At 43.2% G+C, this 25,692-nt stretch overlaps 1 long non-coding RNA gene across 12 annotated transcripts; it reads left to right on the top strand.

The window, feature by feature from the left end:
- Window positions 1–320: 320 nt before the first annotated feature.
- LOC138848508 (uncharacterized) lies at window positions 321–25,448 on the top strand. Of its 12 annotated transcripts, XR_016230054.1 has the most exons (10): window positions 321–434; window positions 2,313–4,201; window positions 4,301–4,360; window positions 4,450–4,500; window positions 4,708–4,794; window positions 9,661–9,791; window positions 10,292–10,340; window positions 15,535–16,388; window positions 21,674–21,821; window positions 25,097–25,448. It is a non-coding gene; the product is annotated as an uncharacterized LOC138848508 (long non-coding RNA). The 12 variants fall into 12 exon arrangements; XR_016230052.1 differs by lacking the exon at window positions 9,661–9,791; XR_016230060.1 differs by lacking the exon at window positions 15,535–16,388.
- The last annotated feature ends 244 nt before the right edge of the window (window positions 25,449–25,692 follow it).

Genomic DNA, 25,692 nt, shown 5'->3' with positions numbered 1-25,692 from the left:
CCTTTGATAGGGCAGCAATGCTGTGCTGTTTAGGGAATTTTTTATAATGGACAAGCGGGCTTCAGTAGATACTCTGCCCCAGACCTGGAATTTCCCTGCCTGGCACTGCAATTCCCTCAAAAACAAAAAAAAAAAAAAAAAAACAAAAAACAAAACAAAACAAAACAAAACAAAACACCTCTTTCAGACAATACTGGCTAATAGCATCCTATCTATTGCAGAAGCAAATGAGTTCTCAAGTTTAGTGAATAGAACTTTATTAAGGCCAGCTGTACCACTCCCTCAATTCAATGAATTCCTTTGATAAGTGGTTAATCCTAAGTACAGGTTGGGCTGAGGGGCAGGTGAGATGTTAAGTCTGCCTTTACATTAGGGCCATTCACTGGAGGCTTGGCCTCATGTTTAATATTTATTTTAGTACAAATCTGAATGTGGTAAGTCCTGTGTGTGATAAATGTGTGTGTCATAATGTCTTCTTTTTTAAAGATGTATTTATTTGAAAGGCAGAGTTACAGAGAGGCATAGGTAGAGAGAGAGAGAGAGAGAGAGAGAGAGGTCTTCCATCTGCTGCTTCACTCCCCAGATGGCTACAACAGCTAAAGTTACAGTGATCTGAAGCTAGGAGCCAAGAACTTCCTCCAGGTCTCCCATGTGGGTGCAGGGACCCAAGGACTTGGGGCATCTTCTACTGCTTTCCCAGGCCACAGCAGAGAGCTGGATAGAAGTGGAGCAGCTGAGACTAAGACCAGTGCCCATATGGGATGCCGGCACTGCAGGCAGTGGCTTTACCTGCTACACCATAGCGGCAGCTTAGAAAAATTATTGGTTAGAATATTCACAAATATATTCTTTTGTCTCCTGTTCTCTTGCTCTCTCTCTGTCTCTTATTTTTCTAGGATGTCAATTACATGTTAGATACTATCACCATGTCCCATGTCTCATATATAGTTATATGTATTTCCCTTTGTTCTTCTCTATGCCTTATTTTTTCTCTTTCTTACACTTACAACGTTACTTCTGATATTTTTTTAGAATAATTTCTTTGAGAAATCACTTTGGTAAATTTCTCCATCTTGTCATCCAATATCTTAGGCATGGAAATCTTTGTTCATTTACATCTGGTCTTAGGCGTTATAACTAGATAGATCATCAATGGGGTATCTCTATCATCCATTTCTCTTGGCTTTCAATAGTTTCAATCATTCATTGTTGTTTACTTATTCATTTCCTGAAGGTAAAAAAGAATAAAAGAGATAGTCAAGAAAGAAACAAGGAAGCAACAAAGCTTAGCTGGCCTATCTGGAAGTTAATTTAAGTTGCAAGAGGAAAAAGTAAAATTGACTGCAGCCATGTCTATTGAGTGGTTGATATTATGTGTAGAGTACAGAAACTCTGGGTAATGTTAATTTCCAGTAGAGAGGATTTGGATTTTACCTGTAGGTAATTATAGTAGGGATTACGCATCTTCATGTAATCAAGAAAAAGAGGCATCGAAGCTGGATTTCAAACTTTGTGAGAACTGTTCTATTTGTAGTGTGAAGTAATCCGAAGGAAGAGTATTTCCAGGGTTCGACTGAGAGCAAGGTTGTTCGTCTGGGCCCATTTGCCAGGCCAGGTCTTGAATACCAATGTTCATCTCCCTAGCGCCATGAGCCTGGCAAGAGCTCTGCTTAGCTTTCTGGCTTCTTAACTGATCCCTTATTCAGAGCTGCTCAACCTCTCATGCTGAAAATATTGGCAGTAAATACATTCTTCATGGAAAAAAGCACAGGAACTCCTGCTCAATGCCTTCCAGTTCTCTTTTCTCCAAAAAATCTGATCCTTCAACACCTGGCTATCCTGATAGCCCTCAACTCCATTTTTTTTTTTCCTCCTAGCCTTATGAGACTTCTGAAAACTCTGTGCTTTAAAATGCAGCTTGATCTCTGGTCCAGTACCACTTACTAATTGGCAAGTGCCTTGAGGGGAAAGCAACAGAGAATGGTGAACTCACCTCAAAGTTTTGCTTTCCGCTTGGATCCTGCCCTTTCAAGTTCTTACTGCCTTTACCGCTCTCTGATTACTTCAAACAGGCCACTTGGGACTTTTTTGCGTCCATTTCTAATTTTTTTTGTTGTTGTTGAAGGAGGGTTGGTTTGCTCCAGCTACTCTCTCATAGTCATATAGCAAAAAGTAAAAGTACAATGTCTTAACAGAAAGAGTAAAACTCTTTGTCTTAAAAACCTGGCAGCACAGGGCCTCCACTCTTGCGTGACAACAATGACCACAGGCAAGTGACCCTGACTTTTGAATTTCTGTTACATGCTCTCCAGGTCTCCTCAATTATCTGAATACCAAGTGATCAACAAGAGTCAAAAGAGAAAAAGACCGATAACCACGCTCTGAGTGATGCTGACCCCGACTTGTGTCGCAGAAGAGAGCCTAAGGTGTGTGGGATAGTGTAGTCAAAGTAAAATGCACTGTAGAAGACTGTTGGGTGCAGACACACAAGGAAGACAATGTTTCAGTACGAAGCGGCAGAACAACTATGGAATGCTGCGAAGGCATCAAGGCAGCTCACCATGAACTCTTCACCTATACAGAGTGATGTAAATGCAACCGATGGCCTTGCAAAAAACCATTTTTAGTAGAATAATGGGGGTTTATGGCTGAATTGTGGTAGCTGAATGTGAATCAGTATGGGAACAAAAAGAAAGAAATGATTGTGGACAACTGGTTAATATGTTAGGGGCAGGAAGGCAAGAAAATGTGATAGAAAAACCCCCAAACTAGTTGGAGGGGCTGCACTATAACCTCCAAACTGGGCCCACTCACCCGACGCAGAAAGTCACCCACTGGGGCATAGTGGAAGAAAGGAGACATTGATCGCAACAGAGAGGGCAAGGGGCCAGGTAGCTCTTGATTAATTACTAGGCTCCCTGAGGAGTTAAGACAGTGACTCGCACAGTTCAAAGGTGTGGATGATAAGGAGGGGTGTGACCACCGGGTGTTCAGGTTCTCAGTGGGTCAGCGGTACTTGTGGTCTTCCTCACTGCTGGGTGATACTGTGTTCTTTACGAGAGCTTCAGTCAGCCTGGGGTTGGCATGCAGGGTAGTTCCTGCCCTGGATCTACAATCCACCCCTACCCTCACCTCCCATTATATCCCCCCAAAAAGAAGCTCATTGAGACAATGCTGGCCATCAAGATGTGAGTTACTGGAGGAAAAAATGACGTCATGCATTCAGGGAGAGCAGCTCCACTTCCAGGAGTCCGTGAGTCAGTTTCAGTCTCAGGCTGATTTGCAGTCCAGAGACAGGGCAGAGATACCTTCAGCGGAGGGAGAAAGGCTGGGAGCCCGGCGCCTGGTGGTATCCAGCATTGTATGGGGGGCTCTTTCAAAAAGCCAAGGGGGTCTTCAAAGAGTTCACGAAAAATACATTTCATAAACACACACACACACACACACACACACACAAAAGCTCTGCATGGATTTTAAACGTTTTGGCATCCAAATGAACTTATCTTTTCATTCCATTTTCCATGGCATTTTCACACATGTGGGGTAGGGCAATGCAAGAGAGCAGTGGCCCTTTATCGCCTGCTGGGTACGCCTGGGACCTCCCACTTTCTCACAAGCCGAAATGCTTCAGAGACACTCCTCTTGAAGGCAAGGGAGATGAAGAGAGCTGGTCCACAGCTGTGGGCCTCAGAACAGGAGGAAATAAGGCTGCAGGGCCGTCTGCTGGCTGAGGCAGCTTGCCCCATCCTCCTGGCCCAGGGGCCGCGGGACGGCAGGGAGCCAGTGCAGGCTCCAGCGCAGAGAGGCAGCGAAGACAGCCGCACAAAAGCCACACGCTTATTCCCCTCTCAAAACCAACGGGAGGGAGGGCTGCCAGCTCCCAGGGTCTGTTAATTGGCTCCCCAGTAAAATGGCCGAAGCAGCCTGCCTGATAATGATTGTAAATGACAGAGAAGATCAGGTTTACCTTGCCACCTCCCTGGGGACGCGCAGCCGGTTTAGTCGGAACTTCGCATCAGCTGCTCAGCTGCGCAGGGCGGCTGGGCTCATCCTGTAGTCTTTCAAACCCAATTAGCATGAAGGCCTCGCCTCCCTTCTCCCTCCGGATCCCGGCAGCCCTGCACTCCTGGCACTGCCTCCTTTGCTCCAGGACCCCCAACCCACGCAGATCCAGAATCTGAAGTTAGGACTCCCGCTGGAGGTTGGGGCACTTCGGTTTATTTGGGCTGGGAAAAACCACTCTTAGCTGCAGGTTAATTGCACGCACCTCACTCAATTCCAACCTTCCTTAATCCTCTAGAGTTCTCGAGTTTGAAAGTTCTTAGCTTGAAGATTTTATAATTTATCGGAGGCACCACAGGTATGGAATAGTGAACATGCCAAACAGCAAAAGGTCGGAGGGTGGAGTTTTCAGTAAAACCACGTCTCCAGCTCTTTCTGATTTTCTAGAAACGACTGTATGAGGGACTAGAAAAAGTTCATGGGAAACAGAGTTACAAGGTAAGTTTATTTTGGTGTAAAGCATTTTGGGATCCACGCGTACGAAGGGCCTTTCAAAAGCCCATAGTGCACATCAGAGATACACTGTGCACCTGCAGGTGTTGCTGGTTCGGAGCCCGAGTTTTGCACTGCAGGGCTGATGGATGATTGCAGGCTGCCTCCAGCTTGTTCCTCTTAACCCAGCTGTCTCGCTCCTCCACCCAATAGGTGGCACTTGAGCTTGTCTCCAGGCTTCCTGAACAAAGCCGGCCGTTTCACAGAGGACCTGTCGGCGAGTTCTCAGAACAACACATGGTGAGTTACTCAGTGAAGCAACGTCTTGATTTCTGTTCCGGTTTCTTGTTCCCGACAAGTGCTGGGGAAATAGGAAAGCTGCTGGGAAAGAAAAGCTCTTTCAACACCAGGCCAGGTACCTTCATCCTGATTCCAGGTTCTTGTCTCCCGTGGAGATAAGGAAGCAAAGCAGAGGCTTCCATAATTTGCACAGAGAACAGGATTGATTGAAAAGTGAGAGTAAGCATACGTTCACCTATGAGCGTGGGCTGCCTTGAGTGGGATTGCGAGTGGACCAGAGTGTTGCCTACGAGGAGTGACAGGGAGAGAAAGCCCAAGGAGTCCCTCAAGCATGCTGGGACAAAGGCGGGCCTCTCCCCACCTGTCTCTTTTATGAGGGAGGGGGCGGTACCATAACTGAATAAACAGAGGGGGTGGGGTACTAGCCTGGGTGCAGATTTCTGGTGTCGTGAGGGCACCACTATGTGGAATTTAGCTCCTTTATGTTCATCTTGGTGTTTCCTGCTTCCTGGTCCTGGATGAGACACAGGTGCATCCTGGGAATGTGGGCATGTTAGCTTGACAGGTGAAGGGATACCGTTGCATTGGAGGACTGGCAAGGGCTCCAGCTCACCTATCTAACTCCCTGCCAAGATCCCCCATATCAAATGTACCCTCCTGTTCTTTGTCTAATTTACTAAATTGAACACTGAATTTTTAGTTATTTATTTAGTTTTTAATCATTCATCTACTCCCACGTATTCATGTAAAGGCAAAATTTGTTTCTCTCCTGATTTATATGTGTACCACAATTTTTAAAATTATGGCCACTTGGCCGGTGCCATGGCTCACTAGGCTAATCCTCCGCCTTGCGGCGCCGGCACACCGGGTTCTAGTCCCGGTCGGGGCACCGGATTCTGTCCCAGTTGCCCCTCTTCCAGGCCAGCTCTCTGCTGTGGCCAGGGAGTGCAGTGGAGGATGGCCCAAGTGCTTGGGCCCTGCACCCCATGGGAGACCAGGATAAGTACCTGGCTCCTGTCATCGGATCAGCGTGGTGCGCTAGCTGCAGTGCGCCGGCCATGGCGGCCATTGGTGGGTGAACCAATGGCAAAGGAAGACCTTTCTCTCTGTCTCTCTCTCTCACTGTCCACTCTGCCTGTCAAAAAAAAAAAATTATGGTCACTTACAGATGCACACAACATACAATTTACCATATTAGGTAATTTAAGTATATAGTACCATAATGCTAATGTTGTGTAACAGGTCCCAGGGACTTTTGCATCTTGCAAAACTGAAACTCTGTACCCATGCAACAACTCCCCTTAAACCCTTATGCCCAACCACTGGCAGTTACCACTGCACTCTGCATTTTAGAGTTTGACAGCTTCAGGTAACTTATACATGTCGAATTATGCAGCATTTGTCTTTTGGGCAAAATGGCCTCATGAGTCACTCATGTTGTACCATGCGATAAGATTCCCTATTTTAATTTTTTAAAATTGAAGACAGTAAATGCACACTGTTTTCCCTAGTGGCTACACCCTTTTATAGTCCAGTGAAAATGTAGAAGGCTGCCAATTCCCCCACATCCCTACCAATGCTTGCTATTTTGTCTCCCTGAGACTGGCCATTCCTCTGGGTGTGAGGTGATATTTTTTGGTTTGGAGTTGCATTGCTTTGATGATTAGCTGAGTTTGCTGCCTTTTCATTTGCTTAATGGCCATTTGTGTATCATTTTGGACAATGTCTATTAAATCTTTTTTGGGCTAGTTTTAAATTGCATTGTTTGGGTTTTTTATTGTTGAGTTGTAGGAGTTCTTTATTTATTCTGGGTACTAACCCTTTATCAGATACACAGACGGCAAACATTTTCTAACATTCTGTGTATTGCATTTTCATTCTGCTGTTTGCTTCATTTGCTGTGTAGCAGCTCTTACATTTGGTGTCCCATTTGTCTGTTTTTGCTTCTGTGGCCTGTGATCTGTGTCATACCTACAAATCACTGCCCAGTCCAATGTCTTGACGTTCTTTCCCTATATTCTCTTCTAGGACTTTTCAAGTCTGAGGTTTTGCCCTTAGATATCTAATTCATTTTGAGTTGATTTATTAGAACTCACAAGTTTGTAATATGTGTATGAAATTTTAGATTGGCCTTACAGGATTGACTAAGTTTTGTTACTGTTTATTTCAAAATACGCTGCTAAGTTTTCATTTCACTGTAGTGGGACTGTATGGCATCACTGATTCGTGGGGACTGGCTTTGAGAATGGCTGTGTTGGGAACTGAATCGTGTACCTGCTGGAAAAGAACGTGCATTTTCCATGTGTTGGATTCGTGGTCTGGCTGTCCTTATCTGGAGCTGTGCATCTCTTTTGCTAGATCAGGAAGCTGCAGTTCATGTTATTCTGTGTAGCACTAATTTTTTCCTGCTTGGTTTGCTAGTTTCTGTGTTAAAAATCCTTCCTTCTGATTGTGAATTGCTCCTTTACTCTGTGTAATTTTGTCAGATTTCCTTTTTGAGATTGTTAAAGTCATATTGGATCCATACACTTCAGAATGGTTACATTGTTAGCTAGTTGAAGATTAGTATTATTATGACTATTAACTAAATAATTTTCCTCAGTATTGATTTTTAATTTAAAGGCTATATTATCTGATATTAACAATGCCACTTCTTTTGGTAAATATTTTTCTAGTATATTTATTTCCAGTTTCACATTTTCTGAATCACTTTATGTTCTGCAATAAACAGCATATAATGCTTTTAAGTGTAATCCCCAAATTTCTATCCTTTACCTTGTAGGATGGAACCATTTATTTTTATTTAATACATATTTGCATTTATAATTACATTTAAAACTTGTTTTCTATATATTGTTCTTTAGTTTGCTTTTCTAAAAAAAATCCAGACTTCTCATGAATTGGCCCAATATTTTTGGATGCCAATTTTGTGTCTCATGACTGAATAGCTTCTCTAAACTGACTTTAAAGTCATGTATTCTTCCATTTTCCTTAGGAATTTATTCTCCAAAATTTTTATATTCATCATAAATTTTAAAAATGCTAAAGTTAATCATTATTTCTGTGCTCCTGAAGTATACAATCTTAGAATAATTTTATTTGATGATGTTTCTGTCCTATTCCTCATTATTTATATTTAATGTGCAAATTTTAATATTTTAACAATTTACAAATTATTACTATTCCTATTATTCAACTGCTATCTATTTATAAGATTTTCTAGTTCTTTTCTAATGATTTTCTTATACATTTCTCCATCTTTTGAAGTTATTCTTTTCCTACTGAAGTATATCCTTTACTAGTTTTTTCAGTAAAGGTCTCTAAATGATACATTCTCAGGCTTTGCTCTCAAAAAAAAAAAAACTGACCTCATTCTGCCCTCCCCTCTTGAATGTAATTTGGATACTATACTGTATCCATGTTCATGTCTTCTGTTTCCCTCAGCATTTTTGTGTCATTGACCCATTATTTCTTTTTTCTCCGTGATTTCTCAGTGATAATCGTTTTATTAGAAATCTGCTTTTCTGTCTAGGTGTGGCAATGAACATGTCCATATGTAAATTTATTTTTATTTTCTTGCTGATGACTCACTGGACTTTTAAATCTCAGGAGTCTTTATTAATTCTGAAATTTTTAAGATTTTTTTCATATTCCTTTTTCTATCTCCTTATGGAAATTGAATATTTTATACATTGGACTTTTTCATTCTTTTCTCCATGCAACTTTTAGGTTTTTGATTTGCTTATTTCTTCACCTTTCATTTTAGATAAATTCTTCAGATTTATCCAAATGTAATTTATTCCTTAAGTCATACACTGAATTTTTAATTAAATTGTTTTTGAAAGCTTTGATTCTGTTTCTACTCTGCCTGCTCATTTTTTTCACTGTGCACTCTTGTTACGACCTCTAATCATATTTTTAACCATTTTCATTGCATTCAACATATCAATTTTATGGTCTTTTTCAGATTGTTCTAGTGTCAGAAGACCAGGGTCATGCTAACCTCTTGTTTGATTTGTCTCCTCACTTTCACTTAGAAGGATAATTTCCTCATGTCATTTCCAACTTTTTTATTGTGGTCTTATTGTCCATTTTTAAAAAAGAGTTTCCAACTCACTTTTGTCTTTATGGAGTCCTGAGTGCCCCAAGACATAACAACTGCTACTGCTGAGTGCTATCTGTGTCTTCCCAGCACTCACCTCCAGAGTGCACCTGCTTCAGAACCAGCTTTCCACCATTGCCGCTCCAGTTTGCAGCTGCAGCCAATGTGGCACACATCTGAGCAGTACTTCTACACACACTCTGAACTTGGGCGCTTCTGGTGCTCATGGCAGGTGTCCTCCGGACCTGGGTTCCTGAGCAAAGATAACTGTTCTTGCTTCTTTCTTGGGCCCGTGACAGGAGTCTGTCTGTTGCTCTTTCACAGCTGGGCTGGTCTTTCCCTGCTGATGGTTCAGCAGGGTCTCTGTCTGTATCCACTTCCTGTCGCTTCTAAGTCCAACCACGGACTCAACGCTGTGCATATCCTTAAGTACATCTCTCAGACACCTGTTCTGCCCTGGACTTCTCCCTTGCTTCTGGCTGGATGTTTTCTTTTATGAACTGCTCTGTGTTCACACATTATTTTGTTATGGTGTACCTAGCATTTCTGAGCATCTGGAGCAGGAGGAAATCCATCTGGATTGTTAACCCTACTGCTGAAACCATACTGCCAGAGTGAGTTTTGGGAGCAGAGATCTCATCTTCCACTCCATTATTTAAAATCGCTGACGAGCTCCTCATTGTGCATAATGTGTAGCGTGTTTCCTGGGCCTCTAAGAGTCACTGTTAACCAGATCCTGCCTTTCTCTCCAATGTCACCTCCAGCAACTCAGCCTCTGGTTTTGGCCACACTGGCCTGTGTGCTTCTACCTGCTCCCTTTAGAGAGCCTGTTCCATGGAGAGCAACTTTGTCTTGGTCTGTGCTCCGCCTCCAGCAGAGTGCCTGATACACAGAGGTAATGAATCAGTGTGTTGAATAAATGAAGACCAAAGTAATTCTCTCTCTGTGTCTCTCTTTGTCTTCATTTCAAATAAGGTCTTTTTTTTTTTTTTTTTGACAGGCAGAGTGCACAGTGAGAGAGAGAGAAAGAGAGAGAGAAAGGTCTTCCTTTTTCCATTGGTTCACCCCACAAATGGCCGCTATGGCCAGCGCACTGCACCGATCCAAAGCCAGGAGCCAGGTGTTTCTCCTGGTCTCCCATGTGGGTGCAGGGCCCAAGCACTTGGGCCATCCTCTACTGCCCTCCCGGGCCACAGCAGAGAGGTAGACAGGAAGAGGGGCAACCGGGACAGAATCCGGTGCCCCAACAGGGACTAGAACCCGATGTGCCGGCGCTGCAGGCTGGGGATTAGCCTTTTGAGCCGTGGCGCCGGCCTCAAATAAGGTCTTTAAAACAAATGAAGATGGAAGTCATGTTTAAAATATTTCAGTTCAACTTTCTTCTTTTTTAAACAGTAAAATGAATGAAGAAAGTAGCTGAGAGAAATTGAAGAACTTGCCCAAGGTAAAAAAAAAAATCTTTATTGAGATATCCAAAGCAAGTACTCAGGCCTCCTGCTTCCCCTACCCTACATTCTTTCTTTGATCAGCTTAGGGTTATTTTAAGTCAATAGCAAGTATTTGGGAAGATGACTGTAGACTGTAGGATGACTCATGGCCTCTATCCAATTTAGATGATGAATGGTATGGGATATATGGATATATGAATTTTTATTGGGATGGAATCTGTAGTTGTCACCCAGTTTTGAAAGCATCAAAAAACATCTCAAATACTAGGCCACACATTGTTTGTGAGCTAATTTGCTCTTCTATGAACAATTATTATAAGTTAAGTATCTACCACATTGTCAAAGGATCTGGTGTGATGACTTGTGTGGGATGGTGGTAAGCATTTGACCTAGCAGATAAGATGATAATTAAGATGTTGTCAAGGTTCAAGTTCTGGCTTCACTCTCAATTCCAGTTTCTGCTAATGCACACTTTTGGAGGTAGCAGGTGATGGTTCAAATAGTTTGGTCTCTCAGCCACAAACCCATATTTAATTATAGGCTCCTGGTTGCAATATCATCTGTTGTGGGCACTTGGAGAGTGAACCAATGAATGGGAGCTCAGGCAGGCAGTCTGTCTATCTCTCTATCTTTCTCTCTGCTTCTTGAATAAATAAATTTTGAAAATGCTTCCATCTGCAGATGAAGGGTTTACTTTTGGAATTATGGGATTGCTTGACACATGAGTTTAAGGGTACTCTGCTAATTTTATTTGTAAAAACTGACAATATGAATGCTTACACATTACATATACCTTAATATTTGTTTAGCAAACCTTTTGATACCGAGTCCTCTACTGCAAAATAAATTATTTCTCCTTGCAATTGCTCTGCTTTATGGGAAATGAGATCGGTTTGTGGGATAAGTTTTTACTCTGAAGAACTGAGAAGTTGAGAGTTAAGCTGATTGGTCAATATGTATACAGCAGGGGGATTTGTGGATTTTGAATATGCAGAGGACTAGTCCTTTCTCAGGAATATTTTGTTTCTACTAAACCCAATCCATGAATAAAGCGTCTGGGGGCTTGGACAAGGGAATGAGACTGTCTCTGTAGGAGACTTTGGGGCCGTGTCCTCCGGGGGTAGGAACTTCCTTCACTCACTGGGACAGTCCTCCCAGTCATTAATGGTCAGAATGAGGGGGCAAAGCTAAATCTGTCACATTCTTCTAGCACTTAGGATTTGAGATTCAGATTCTGTTTTTGAAGCACATATAACTGTATGTATCAATTTAGAATTGCAGGAAGAAATATCTTACCATGTATATGGTGGCAAAAGTCAGTATATAAAAAGGGAAAAGGAGAAATTCAACTTAGGAAAGCTTCAAAATATGGAACTGTCAAAGAATTCCCTTAGTCTCTGACAACTTTCCTTAAAACTATTCTCTTTTCCCCATAGATTGAGTTAATTTCATTATAATCAAAACCTAGCCATTGTTTCATATGGGTGGATAGTTTTCCTTATTTCTTTCATTTTATTTGTATGGTTGAAAGAATAGTGTATATAATGGCTGGAATAGAACAGAGCAGGTTTGATAGTTGATCTGATCAGTTTTAGCTAAGTGCAATGATTTGGATATAGTTGGACTAAAAATGTCCTTGTTTATCTGAAAGTGAAATTAACTGTGCATGTTTTATCTGGCAACACTATTGGTGACATACTTTCTTCTTTTGCAAAACAGAAATAAGAATACCACGTCAGCTAAGATGTTGTTAAAATGTAGAGGCTATCATAAACATTATATAAATTAATTTATGAGAAGTATGTTTTATTATTTTCATTACTAACCCTTTCTACCTAGCATGCATTTCAGGGAACTTCAAAAAACTGATGGAAAACAAAATAAAAAAAATATGTTGACTTTGCTGCAAAAGCTTTTGGAATCAGCACTTTTTTTTTTTTTTTTACTGCACATTTCCACCAACCTTTTGAAGAGCCCTCCTATTATACGTCGTTATAAAACCACCAATTGGGAGTAAAGGCATCCTTAATGTGCTGATTTTCTTTTCTTTCTTTTTTTTTTTTTTTTTTTTTTTTTTTTTGACAGGCAGAGTGGACAGTGAGAGAGAGAGAAAGGTCTTCCTTTTCCATTGGTTCACCCCCCAATGGCCACTGTGGCCGGTGCACCACGCTGATCTGAAGCCAGGAGCCAGGTGCTTCCTCCTGGTCTCCCATGCGGGTGCAGGGCCCAAGCACTTGGGCCATCCTCCACAGTACTCCTGGGCCACAGCAGAGAGCTGGACAGGAAGAGGAGCGACCCGGGCAGAATCTGGCACCCCAACCGGGACTAGAACCCAGTGTGCTGGCGCTATAGGTGGCGGATTAACCTATTGAGCCGCGGCACCAGCCCAATGTGCTGATTTTCATGTTAGCCCAGTACTACTTAGGTTAAACGGCTGACTTGAAGATGGGGTGTATGGAGCAGTGGATTGGCTTACTTTGGAACATGGAATATGGGGGAAATTTTTCAACCATTTTTTTCCAATGATGTCTCAACTCCTGCAGTACAGAATTTGGAAGGTTACTTATTTTAGTGGACTTGACTTCACTCAGGCAACTTATCCCATGAGACTCTAATTTTCTTCATTGTTAAAAACCTACTACATATGCTGGGCATATATCTAGGTCTTAGTTATAGACAAATTAGGTTCCAATTCCCACCAACATATCCTTGTATGGCCTTCATGCCGTCCTCCTGAAAGAGGAAAAATAAGGAAAAGTGTGAGGGGGGAAAACGAAGTGGTTGCTGGTGGAAAATGCAGGCTAGTTTCTCTTTGCCTGTTCTGGGATAAAGAATGAAAGATTCTTGACTGTTTGGGGTACAGGTGGGGGAGGCTCTTTACTTATTATGCCCTGTGTCCAAGTCCTCATGTTTGCCTGGGCTACTTACCTTTCTGAACGTGAACAATCAAGCCAGTACTGCACACCTTCACAAGACAGCTCAAACTTACATAGCTTCTGTTGAAGGGACACAGAGCGAGGCAGTTTCCTTACACAGGCGTTTATTATATATTTCTTTATCACATCAGACCCAATGGGAGGAGATCAGACAACTTCCCTCTCTTCCAAAACAGTGTGGGCTTGCTGTTCAAGCACTAAGCTAGGGGCACGAGCACAGCATGCTTCCATTTTTATTGTCTCCGTGTTTGTCTCTGAGGTCACTGGCATGATGTTTATAATCTCATATGGAGCACTTGAAGAACTGCTGTCCTTTTTATAGCAGGCCGTGCTGAAAGGGATAGCACAGAACACAAGGTCTGTGGGTAGCAGCTTAAACTCATTGGCTGGCCGGGTAATCACGAACCTGTAAGAAAAGCCAGGGATGAATTGTGAGCTGCTGAAGCCACAGGTGCTGGCAACACCAGGAGGTCATTCTGCTGGGCTGAAACAGGGAACGCCCGTGGGTTCTCCATAAATAGTGAATCTCTCTGGCACCGTGGGTGGGGAGAGGCCCTAGAGTGGGAATTATCAGGCTGCTTTTCCTCTCTGTCTCTGCATCCAGACGCTAGTTGTGACATCTCCCTTATTTGAGCCTTTCCGCCCTCATTGGTGTAATGGAAGGACAGGGTAAGATTGCGGTACCTGTTTTTAGTACACACTCATGAATTTAATGGGCACAATATTGGTCACTTAGCCATGCTCTGTCAAACTGGAAGATTACATGTATTCTAGATATGCTATTCTTAGCTTAACTGTAAGCTCACCTAATACAATGGCCACCAACTTTCACACAGAATGCAGGCTACAGGCTGGTGCTGTGGCATAGTGGGTAAAGCTGCCACCCTCAGTGCCAGCATCCCCATACAGGTGCCAGCTTGAGACCCAGCTGCTCCACTTCAGATCCAGCTCTCTGCTATGGCCTAGGGAAGCAGTAGAAGATGGCCCAAGTCCTTAGGCCCCTGAACCCACATGGAGATCCGAAAGAAGTTTCTAGCTCCTGGCTTCAGATCTGCACAGCTCTGGCCATTGTGGCCAATTGGGGAGTGAACCAGAGGATGGAAGATCTCTCTCTCTCTCTCTCTCTCTCTCTCTGCCTCTCCTTCTTTCTCTGTGTAACTCTGATTTTCAAATAAATAAATAAATCTTAAAAAAAATAAAGAAGAGTTTTTTTTTGCAACCACTTTCAAAAGTGAAAGTCAATGAATCTTAAATAACACCCAGGGATTGGACCTGCATGGAAAGAATGTAAAGAAACTGGGTGCCTTAACATAATAAGTATACAGCACAGTCTCAATACATGTGAGTTAAATTAATTAACACCCCAGTGACCATTTCAGAACATTGGCACAGGCTATTCTTGCATGATTTTCACCCTGTGTTTCTTCACTCCTGCCCCATGAGACCACCTCTTCTTTTTAAAACATGGATCTCAGTGCAAGACTGACCTTCCTGCGTTGAATACTCTACCTACTTTTGTCTTGCCCACTCTGTCCTCTGTAACTACTGTATTAAAAGCAAGATTCACTATAATCACATATTCTCTTTAAAGCAGAAATGCTACTTTACTGAGATCTTCTCAGGTACCAGAGGTCTTAATAAAGCTCATGGAAGATGGGTATTTTGAAAAAAAAAAAAAGGCATGGATTTCCAAATTGTTGTACCAAAATAAATCAATTTTTAAAAATACATTTTCCATGAACCTGTTGAAGTACCCTCATTTAAGTTGCATATTCTCACAATGATCATGTTCTGCAGGCTTTCCAGAGGTAGTGGGGGCAAAGGACAGAGTATCAAGTTCAGGGAGAGAGGGAGAGAGAGTAAGAGAGAAATGGAGAGTGAGAGCGATAGCAATATATATATATATACACACATACATATATATATATATATATATATATATATATATATATGGAGAGAGAGAGAGAGAGAGAATATTGATTACTCATGCTTTCTGGTGTTGCTTCCAGAACATCACTGCTCCCCCACTGTCTTCACGGTGAGTTCTGTAAAGCCATAAACTCCCTCCTGATTCTTCTGTGTCATTTATAGGCTCCATGTTTATTTGGGTAATTTGGAACTTGGGGTCCACGTTCTTTCAGACTCCAGTGCCACTGTCAGCTTATGCACCTACAATATCTCTGCAGTTTATGGCCCTACCATCAAGACACGTCTCTATGATGTCAACTACCCAGTGGTCTTTATCCCCAAACAGGTTGCCTGGCCACGTCCTGGATGTCAAGGTTTACTGACACTGTACCGCCTCAACCATCTTAAGCTCCAGTCAATCACTCTTTGACCACAGCTTCCCAATGTTCTTCCTCTCTTGTTGCCTTACTCTGAGTTCATCTACTCTTTAACTTCATCAGGATTTCCAATCCTTGATCCTTCACTTTACTGTCTAGCCTTGCTTCACAAATCCCCAGTAAGCCTTCTCTTCCACTCCTTTTAGCACTTGATCTAAACTTTTAGCTCTCTCTCAACTCCTTGTGATATTTCTTCCATCTTCTCTCCGAGCAATGGCTAAGTGCGGAGAAATCCTAGTGCTAAATAAAAACTCACACAAGCACATCCCTCACCTAGAGCCGTAGCTACCTTAGCATCTTTTCTTCGCACCCTTGTCTCCTTTTATGAGCAGAAAAGTGTTTTTCTCCTATTCAAGACCACTTCACTTTGAGTAATTTGGCTTCCTTCTCCTTTCTCCTGGAACAAGTTCCATCAGTCCATTTCCACTCTATCAATTTTAATTTCTCCTTTTCTCCTAAATGCTGTCCATCTCCATGTGAGATTCTTAGCTTGGACCCGTGTGTCTCTTGACTGCCCCTTCTCTTCTCCTCCCACCCTCTTCTCCATTTCCTCTGTCTTCCTCGCTGCTGTCACAGTGATCTTTCTTTAAATTTGAACATATCACTCGCATGATTTATAGGCACAAAGTGCAGTGGGTAGGAAAAAAAAATGCACCCCATGGTCCAGCGAAGTCCAACAAATCCAGCAGACTACAAGGAAGACTTTCTAATGATGTTGACAGTGGCTTTCAGCTTCAGAAGGTTGCACGGGCATGGATGAAGGGTAAGTTACAAAAGAATTTGGATTTAAAATCTAGGTCTACATTTCAGTTTTCACAGGGGACAGAGACTCTACTGCCTTTGGCATTGGGGTTCTTGTTTATACCCTGTATCATTATTAATTTCATTTGTACCCTTCCTTGCAACTGTGTACCCCAGGCTCCGGACTTCTCTTTCACAATGAATAAGGTAATTCTGGTTGCTGTGCTTGTGTGAGTGAATTTCCAAACTGGCATACTCCCCTTTTGTTTTCCGGATTCCATTCCTCTTCCTCTATCAGACGATATAAACCAACACACAGGATTCCCAGATTATCTAATGTGCCACAGAATAGTTGTCCAAAGGTTTCCCTTGGCTGTGGAGAGAAGAGAAAAACCAATGTCTGCTGGGTACTTAGGTCCAGCAATAACAAGCACTTACCTGAGTGTCATTGGCCTTTCTGGGAGGTAGACATTTGGGAGGCTGCAAAATCATTTCTTAAAGGCTTCAATGTGGCCATGTCATTGGGGAAGTAACATAGGACTTGCCCTTTGTATGGGCAGCATGTGTTAAGACATGCACTGGGCACAGAGACCTAGAAGAGTGGGCTCCTTGTGAGGGAGCTTCTGATATTGTTGCTATGGACCAACAAAGTTTGTTTCCTTGTAAAGACCTTCTGCCAACAATACATACAACAGCTGGGTGTAATGTCAAACGAGGTTCAACTGGAAGCCACGCTGACAAAGAAGTTACTCACTCCAGTTTAGATTCTACTCAGATTCCCAAATGCCTAGATGTCCTAGTGCAATTTCTCAAAATTGCTGTCTTCTCCATTACTATAATATACTGTACCCCAGCTCTATGGGCTAACAAAACTCAAGCGTTTTCTACTGGTTAGCCCAGTCAGACACTTTGAGCCAAGCACAGAATCCTTTTGCCTAATTTCAGCTGACCTGATCAGATTTCTCTAACATTTCAGATTTGGGGAAAGTGAGAAGGCCTCGTGTCAGACTTCAGTAAATGGACCCCTGCTCTGAAACTGGCTAACAACGTGGCCTCAAGTGGGTCCCTGCTTCTCTGGGTTTCAGATTCTTGATCTGCTAAATGTCATCAGTAACAGTGCCTGCCCTTTAAGTCTTTAGCTAGACCAAGTGAGAAAAACTAGACAGGCACAAGGAAAATAGCCAATAAATATTAGCATTGCAATCATTATACATGTATTTATCAAGGCACAAAGTCATTGAGTGTCTTTGTTATACTGCTATAACAGAATGCTTGAGAGTGGGTAATGTATACAAAACAGAGAGCTATTTCTTACAGTTTTGGAGGCTGACAAGTCCAAGGTTAAATGGTCTTGTTATATCAAGGCAGAAGGGCAAGAAAAGCATGAGAGAGAGAGAGAGAGAGAGCGCGCGCGAGTGAAGGGGCCCAAACTCATCATTAATCCTGAATCAACTCCAGTAATAACTAATCCACTTCCAAGATAACAACACTAATCCATTCAACAGAACTGAATCCTCACGACCAAATTATCTCTTGAAGATCCCGGCTTTCAAAACTATTGCATTGAGGATTAAGTTTCTAGCACATGAAATTTGGGGACTACATTGAAACCATATTATTGAGCCTCTCTGATGCTTACTGCAGAAAGATAGGGATAATAACAACTGCTTTATTTACCTCGTGGGGTTGTTGTAAAAAGTGAACATAAACTGTGAAAATGTATGGATGAATTGTAGCATTCTATGAACATGATATAGTGAACTATAAAATACTCTATACATTATTAATTATTATTTCTGTGCTATAGGCTGTCTAAGAACCCAGCTAGTTTGGACTGTTTTCAGAAACTCAGAGAGGGGAGGGATGGGAAACTGCATTATGATAAGAGTAGACTCACTTTAATAGCTGATAAAATGGTTTGGTCTAAGGACAGAAGCCCCAGCTTACACCGCGATCTTCCAGAGAAGAATGTAGTGCAACTGTCGGGCAGCTCAGAGAGCTTATCCTTATTCAAGTGTTGCTCCAGCTGAGAACATATCCCTCCTGTCACCAGCATCTGAAGTAATTCCAGGACGTGGTAGTTGTAGAAGGCCTGGAAAGCAAGGAGAAGCTGGGTTCATGGTCAGAAGAGCCAATGTGAGAATGGTGGAGGTGCAGAAGTTTGGACATTGAGTGGGCACCACTGTTGGAAATGAACCTGATGGGACAGAGCACTGTTGCTTATTATCGTTATCAAAATCAAATACAAGTTGGCAGTTTGGGTAGGGTTCTGGGTTAGGCAAAGTGCAGAACACAGCACTGACCCAGTTCCTGGTCTTTTGGTGCTTATACTGTACAACAAGAGGAAAGTGTGTAATGATTCTGACACCAAGGATCCCTGTCTTCCAAACATGACCAGAGAAGTACGCTGGGCCACAGGTACCCTAATAGCCATCAATATGCTCTTTCAAATACAATACCCTAATAACCATCAATATATAGAAACACATATGTTTAGTGAGACTTCCTATAGATCTTTGCCTTGTGGGACAATGGATTTTATTGTCATCTCTACCTGGTATTTTGGGTGTGATTAATTTATGTATTCATTTTTGATTGTGACCAATTTGAGGACAGGTATTGACTGAGGTCTTATTAGTAATTGGATTTCCCCTAGTTCTTATTGTGTATTTCAGAAATTGTGAGTGCTGAATAAATAAATGAATGGAGTCTTAGAATCTTTGACATCAAAAAGAAACCAGAAGGCAACAGGCCTAATTCTTATTGTGAAACAAGCTTCGCATTGGATAATCTTACCTGTTTTCACCAACTCCCTTTCCCCAGGGTTTGTATCACAGTCAGTATAGACTGGGCATTCACACACATGCAAATGCCAGTGAAATATACCCATTGCTTTATCTCAGAATTATTAAATATATAGTACTTAAAATTTTCCACTCTCTGCCTTATCTAAATTAGACTTTTACTCTAGTTGAAATGTGAAATTCTATGTTGTATGGGTACAGTGGGACTTATCTCCCCAAAAGTCCTGCAGATGCCTTCATGCTGATGGTTGATTGGCTAAGAATGGAGACTCAGTCTAATTATGGAGACTAAGAGGAGGGTGGGGGGTGGGGGGGCAGGGGTTCAGTTTGTCCAAAAATGGGGCACCTGATCCTGAATGGCAATCTCCCAGCCGTGATCTGAAATGAACTCTTTCATGCTCAAGAAGTTTCTCTTGAATATTTTAGTTAAACTAATGAAAACGGATCTAATACCTATGTGTATGCATTGGTTGCCTGTAGAAAAAATATTTTCTTATAGTAAGGAGTGGAAATGTCATCGATTGTTATTATTCTAGAAATTTATCCTTCCTTTTGTCTTCTTTCAAACTCAGGTACTCATCTTATAGAGCCTTGACTATTATAGGGATCTCTTTACTAGGTTTTCCCCTTGTTTTTCTTTTCATTTGCAATCCATTGTTTGTGATATCTCCAGAGCGATTCTCTAGAAATGCAAATCGTATCATGCCCTCTACCTCCTCAGAGGTTTAGCATCATCAGCTGCTATAGAACCAAGCCAGCTTCCTGGCTGTGGCCTTCTAAGCCTCATGACCTGACACAACCTCCCTTTCCAAGCTCACCTCTTGCATGAGCTGTTCCCTTGCAGAGCAGCTGGTCTACCTGGGACTGCTCAAGCGAGACTTTTACTCCGTTATGCTTTTGCTTAGGAACAGCTGGTTGATCCCTCATTGCCCTGGTGGCTTCCATGGGCCTCCTCATCAGCAGGAAATTTTCTTTTCTTTGTGATCCCCTGGCCACTGGCTTTCAGTCTACTTCCTTCTGTTTTCTGCTGGAGTGAGTTGTTTATCTGGAACACACTTGGGTTTGAATATCGGACTGTGCCTTCCAACCTGAGTACCTTTGGGCAATTCATATATATTTATCTTGGGAACAATTTTATCCATGGACACAGTAATGCCCAGGTATCTTTGCTTGCAGGATTAAATGACATACAATGCACACCGCACCAAATTCTATCCCTTTATCATGATTCTCTTGCAGCTAGGTTATCTGGAACGATTTTAATAAGTGCATATTTCTGGGAGCTTGGATTTTGGGATCCAAGAATATGGATAGAAGAATAAAGTAGGAATTGAGAAGCACCACAGGGCAGGTATTCAGCACACCAGCTTAGGTCTCTACTTGGGACTCTTGCACCTGGTTCAAGTCCTTGCTACTCTACTTCTGATTCAGATTCCCGCTAACACACACCCTGGGTCCCTATCATCCATGTGCGATTGAGTTCCAGGCTCTTAGCTTTGGCCTTGCCCAGCCCTGGTTGGTACAGGCATTTTGGGGAGTGAATCAACAGATGGAAGACCTCCCCACCTCCCTGTCTGTTGCTCTTTCAAATAAAATGAAAATAAATATGATTTTTTATAAAGCACACATGGTTATTCGTACCCTAATAATCCTCAGAACAGACAAGACAGTGCTTCCTTAAAACCATGTGCTCGCTCTGGCCGGCGCTGAGGCTCAATAGGCTAATCCTCCACCTTGCAGCACCGGCACACCGGGTTCTAGTCCCGGTCGGGGCGACGGATTCTGTCCCGGTTGCCCCTCTTCCAGGCCAGCTCTCTGCTGTGGCCCGGGAGTGCAGTGGAGGATGGCCCAAGTGCTTGGGCCCTGCACCCCATGGGAGACCAGGATAAGTACCTGGCTCCTGCCTTTGGATCCGTGCAGTGCACCAGCTGCAGCACGCTGGCGCGGCGGCCATTGGAGGGTAAACCAACGGCAAAAGGAAGACCTTTCTCTTTGTCTCTCTCTCTCACTGTCCACTCTGTCAAAAAAAAAAAAAATTAAAAACAGCAAAAAACCATGTGCTCGCTCTGAAGATGGACTTTGTCTCCTTAACATTCAAGCCCTCACTAGCACTTTAGCAAGCAGGTGTTTGGGATCTGTAAGAATACGGACTGCAACAGGCAGGTGGTTTTTAACAAATACACAAATGCTGCTTAAACACAGAGGCAATGGGGACAAGTGGATCTATGAAATAATAGGAGAATACTTTCAAAACTTCATAGAAAATGGATTTAAAACATAAGTTTGTTTTGGTTCAAAAAATTTTTGAAATCCATGCATGATCTTTTTCCTAATACATGTTTACTTAGAATTTTTTTATGACAAAAAATGCATGGGCTTTAAAACTAGGGCACCAAAATAAGCTTATCTTTTCAATTCCATCTTTCACCAACTTTTTAAAGTGCTCTTATATAATTTATGTGAATTAAGAGACAATAAAAAGAACGCCTATACTATTTTTCAGATTAAAAGATGACCTACATCCTTTTGCATCTCCTGAGTGACTCCTCCACCCTATGCTGCTGCTTCTTTGTTCCAGCCCAGAACCATCCAGATGGGTGTGTATGGAATCAGCCTTGACATCCAGTGGGACCAGAGGATGCAAATCCAGGGTGAGCCACAATCCGTTTAAGAACATGTGGCCATCATATAGAGTGATCAAACATAATACGGTTAGAATAATTCTCCACTGATTAAAGAAAAGGCGTAAATTCTAGGGTTATCCTGATGTCAATGGCTCTGGGCAAACATGTGCTTTACATATTTAACTGAGAGGCTTAGCTTTGGGATATATCATTTCTTCAGTTTTGACATCAAAAGGATTGTGATTCTATATGGAAGAAAATAATGGGATTTATGTGTCACCCTTGTTCTGTGAGCTCATCTCCTGGTCTTATTATTTGGGGTCCTTTGGCATTGACCTTTCTCAGCCTCTCTTTCTTTTCTTTTCCCTCCTCTCTCTTCTTCTTCTTCTTTTTTTTTTCTCTCTCTCTCTCAAGAAAAGCTGCAAGTGGAAATGTGCTTGAAATGTTTCCAGACTTCTAAGTTTGGACAGTGTTTCTAATGTTGCACTCACTAGAATTTGGACTTTCAATGTTAGGCACAATGTTTTCACTAGGATAAAGCTTGAGTTCTCGTTTCCGACAAAGAACATTGCCTAATAGTATGGTTGCTAATATCCTAGACACCTATTGCCTTTTATTTCCAAGCATCTCAAAAGGCCCTAAGAGCAAACATTTTTGGGGAAACACTTCTAGTTCAGAGTGAACTGCCCAGCAGAGTGACCTAGAGAACGTCCCGTTACACAGCAGGTCTCAGTTTTCTCCCAAGTAAAGGAACACACTCCCTAAGTTCCTGATTGTTTCTGAAGCTCTTGTTGTAAAGCCAAACGGGAGTGTTTCACGGGGCCCATCTGCCTCATATTTTAATTTTTAAGGCATTGAACTGCCAGAGGAGTAAAAGTGAGTCTAAATTATACCTCCCAGGCATATTTCTCCCACTGGGAGTGGGGAAGGGGAGTCTACAGAGGTACACGGGGGGATATTTGAAATCAGTCTGATGTTCACTGTACCAGGATATTTGGAGGGAAAGTCTATCATTTTACATTAAAAAATATCATGGATCTACCCCATTGACAAAATTTTAAAAATTGCATGAAAATGTAAAACAACATCTCAGTGTGTCTAAGCATTGACAAGTTCAAAGCGCCCTGCGGTGTGCTTTGCTGACTCCCTGACTCTGGGACCCGCATGTTCGTTCTCCATGGAGTTTGTTAGGGGCAATGGGGAGGGAAAGGTGACAGAGCACCAGGTCTTCTGAGCTCGCCTGGGAAGGAAGACAGCCCATAAATATTAGGAATAGTGTTCCCCAGGATGGAAGTCAAGATGGGTGCAGCGTTAGCCCCTTTCCTTGAGGGAGCCTGCTCTGCACACCTCTGATCCCAGCCTTGCTCTTCTGTGTAGTGTGGGCACAGGGGAACGAGCATTTGGAGTCCAGTCCCAACCCCACACTGTACAGCAACAGGACATGGAGCTCCTGTTGTGTTGCCTTGAGCTGTAGTCACAAGAGCCAACGCTGGAGGATGCTCACTGGGGAGCCCTATCGGAGGGTGAAAGGCAGGCAGAATGGGATGGAATGACTGGCTCCCACCTTCCCCACGGGAGTTCTGAGTTGAGGTCAGCAACCTGTCTCAGAACAGAGGGCAACAGGATGCTGCTTATGTCACATCTCTCTCCTGGTTTTAGATTCTAACTTCCAGGGAAGCCATTTTCAAAATCTTCACAATAGAAAATTTTCTTCCAATCCAATCTCCTGCGGGTGCCTCATATAGGACACAGATGCAAGAAGAGTTGCTTGGATCAAGACGAGGGATGTTGGAGGAGGAGGAGGAGCACTGTGTGCTGGGCACATCCTGTCTCCTCTCCGTCCTCAGCAGCCCCGAGCACTCTGAGCTGTGGGTTTTCTGTGTTGGAAAAGTGCTGTGTGGGAAGGAGGTTGGGGATCACAGATATAGGTGTCTGGGGAAGACAAATGACTGGCGGTCCTGACGTCTGACTCTGGAATCCCTTACGGTTGCGTCTGGAAACCAACTCGTGATCTGTAAGTGGTGTGACTTTTGGCAGGTGTTTTGCCCCCCTAGGCCTCAGTCTATTTGTAAAAGAGGCTGATGAGGAATGTTCTCCTAACTGGGTGGCGAGGAGAATAAAACAAGGCAACATCGGTAGCTCTCTTGACAATGTCCTTGGCACAAGGTAAGTGCTGGCACTGTTGTATTTCTTCGATGGCAGATATTGCTACTACTGTTACTATCTCAACAACAGAAATTGGTGGACTAAGGTACCTGGAGGTCTCTATTGGGAAAGACTCAACTGTGGTCTCCAGTGACACCTGCTGTGAGCCTGTGATAGAGGAGATCATAGCCGGCGGGGGGGGCTGTTACTGACACCCTAACTTCATGGAGAGTTGGAGGTCTTTGCCTTCCTCCCAACCCTTGGCAAGGTTCAGCGTGCATGGAGAAGAGAACTGAGTGTTTGTGCACATATCCTGGAGCCACCCCAGGGACTCCAGGGGTTGTGGTAGAAAATGATCAATGTTCTCAGGTAGGGCTACTTCCAGGAGTGAAGATCGGGGGCCAGCCAAGAACAAATGGAAGAGACAGATAGTGGAATTGGAGGCTCAGGCCTGACCTTGGGTTCTCTCTTTCCATATGGATGGTATGACAGGAAGCCCCCATGCTTAGAAGGCTCAAAGAGAACCTGTAGGACAGGCCCAGGGAAAACGGGAACAGCAGTGGGCAGCGTTCACTGGTTGTTTGCAATGGTCTGGTTCTGCTCCTCCTTTCAGTAGCATTAACCTGTGTGCATTTTGCTGCATTCCTCCTCATTAACAATTCAACAGCTGGAACAGAAGGCCACTGGGTCAGGGAGAGATTTACGGGTTCAGGGAGGCCCCTCCACTTAGAGGCTGCCGTTTTCCCTGACACTGGGTTGCCATTCCCAGCCCTGATTCAGTGGACCAAGTGCTGCTCCTAAATCATCCCCTTATCAGGGTTTATTAAGGGCAAGCTGTTGGTCTACTGGGGGTTATAACCTCATGGAACAACCCTCTATCGGACCACACTACGTGGTCTTGTTTTCACCCAACAGACATCATGAGAGGGGCTCAGAACAGACTCTTGAGACTTTATGTAGCTCATTTTTGTTTTTCAGCAAAAAAGCCCCTCTTCCACTGAGCAGAGGCCATTAATACAATACACAGCCCTGCTCTGACTGCCCAAGGTCAAGATCCCACTCAACAGACACCTAGTTCAGGACTCTTATTACTAAGCTTGTGTTTCCTGTGCTGGTTTATATAGTGTGTTCATTTATTTTTATTTCTACTCTTTCAGTGTTTCTCTGCCCAGCCTGACTGGTTTGAATGTGTCCCTCTTGGGGCCGGTGCTGTGGCACAACAGGTTAATGCCCTGGCCTGAAGTGCCGGCATCCCATATTGGTGCCGGTTCTAGTCCCGGCTGCTCCACTTCTGATCCAGCTCTCTGTTATGGCCCTGGAAAGCAGTAGAAGATGGTCCAAGTCCTTGGGCCCCTGCACCCGCATGGGAGACCCAGAAGAAGCTCCTGGCTCCTGGCTTTGGATTGGCACAGCTCCAGCCATTGTGGCCAACTGGGGAGTGAACCAGCAGATGGAAGACTTCTCTCTCTCTCTCTCTCTCTGTCCCTGCCTCTCCTCTCTGTGTAACCCTGACTCTCAAATAAATAAATTAAAAAAAAATAAAGAATGTGTCCCTTTCTCAAAGTTTGTGTTGAAATACCTAACCCCCAGTGCCACAGTGTTGAGAGATGGGACCTGGAAGAGGGTAGGTTCTGAGGGCAGGCCCTTTCTGAACGAATGAATGCCCGTATCTTGGGAGTGGGTGAGTTATCACAGGAGTGGGGTCCTGAGTGAAAGGCTAGTGCAATATTGACTCTCTCCTTTCTGTGTCTCT

Source organism: Oryctolagus cuniculus, chromosome 2 (assembly GCF_051225735.1).
Source record: "Oryctolagus cuniculus isolate XC-2025 breed Fujian yellow rabbit chromosome 2, ASM5122573v1, whole genome shotgun sequence".
Taxonomy (NCBI): Eukaryota; Metazoa; Chordata; class Mammalia; order Lagomorpha; family Leporidae; genus Oryctolagus; species Oryctolagus cuniculus.
The sequence above is the reverse complement of the archived record's forward strand: the minus strand, read 5'-3'. Positions and strand labels throughout refer to the sequence as shown.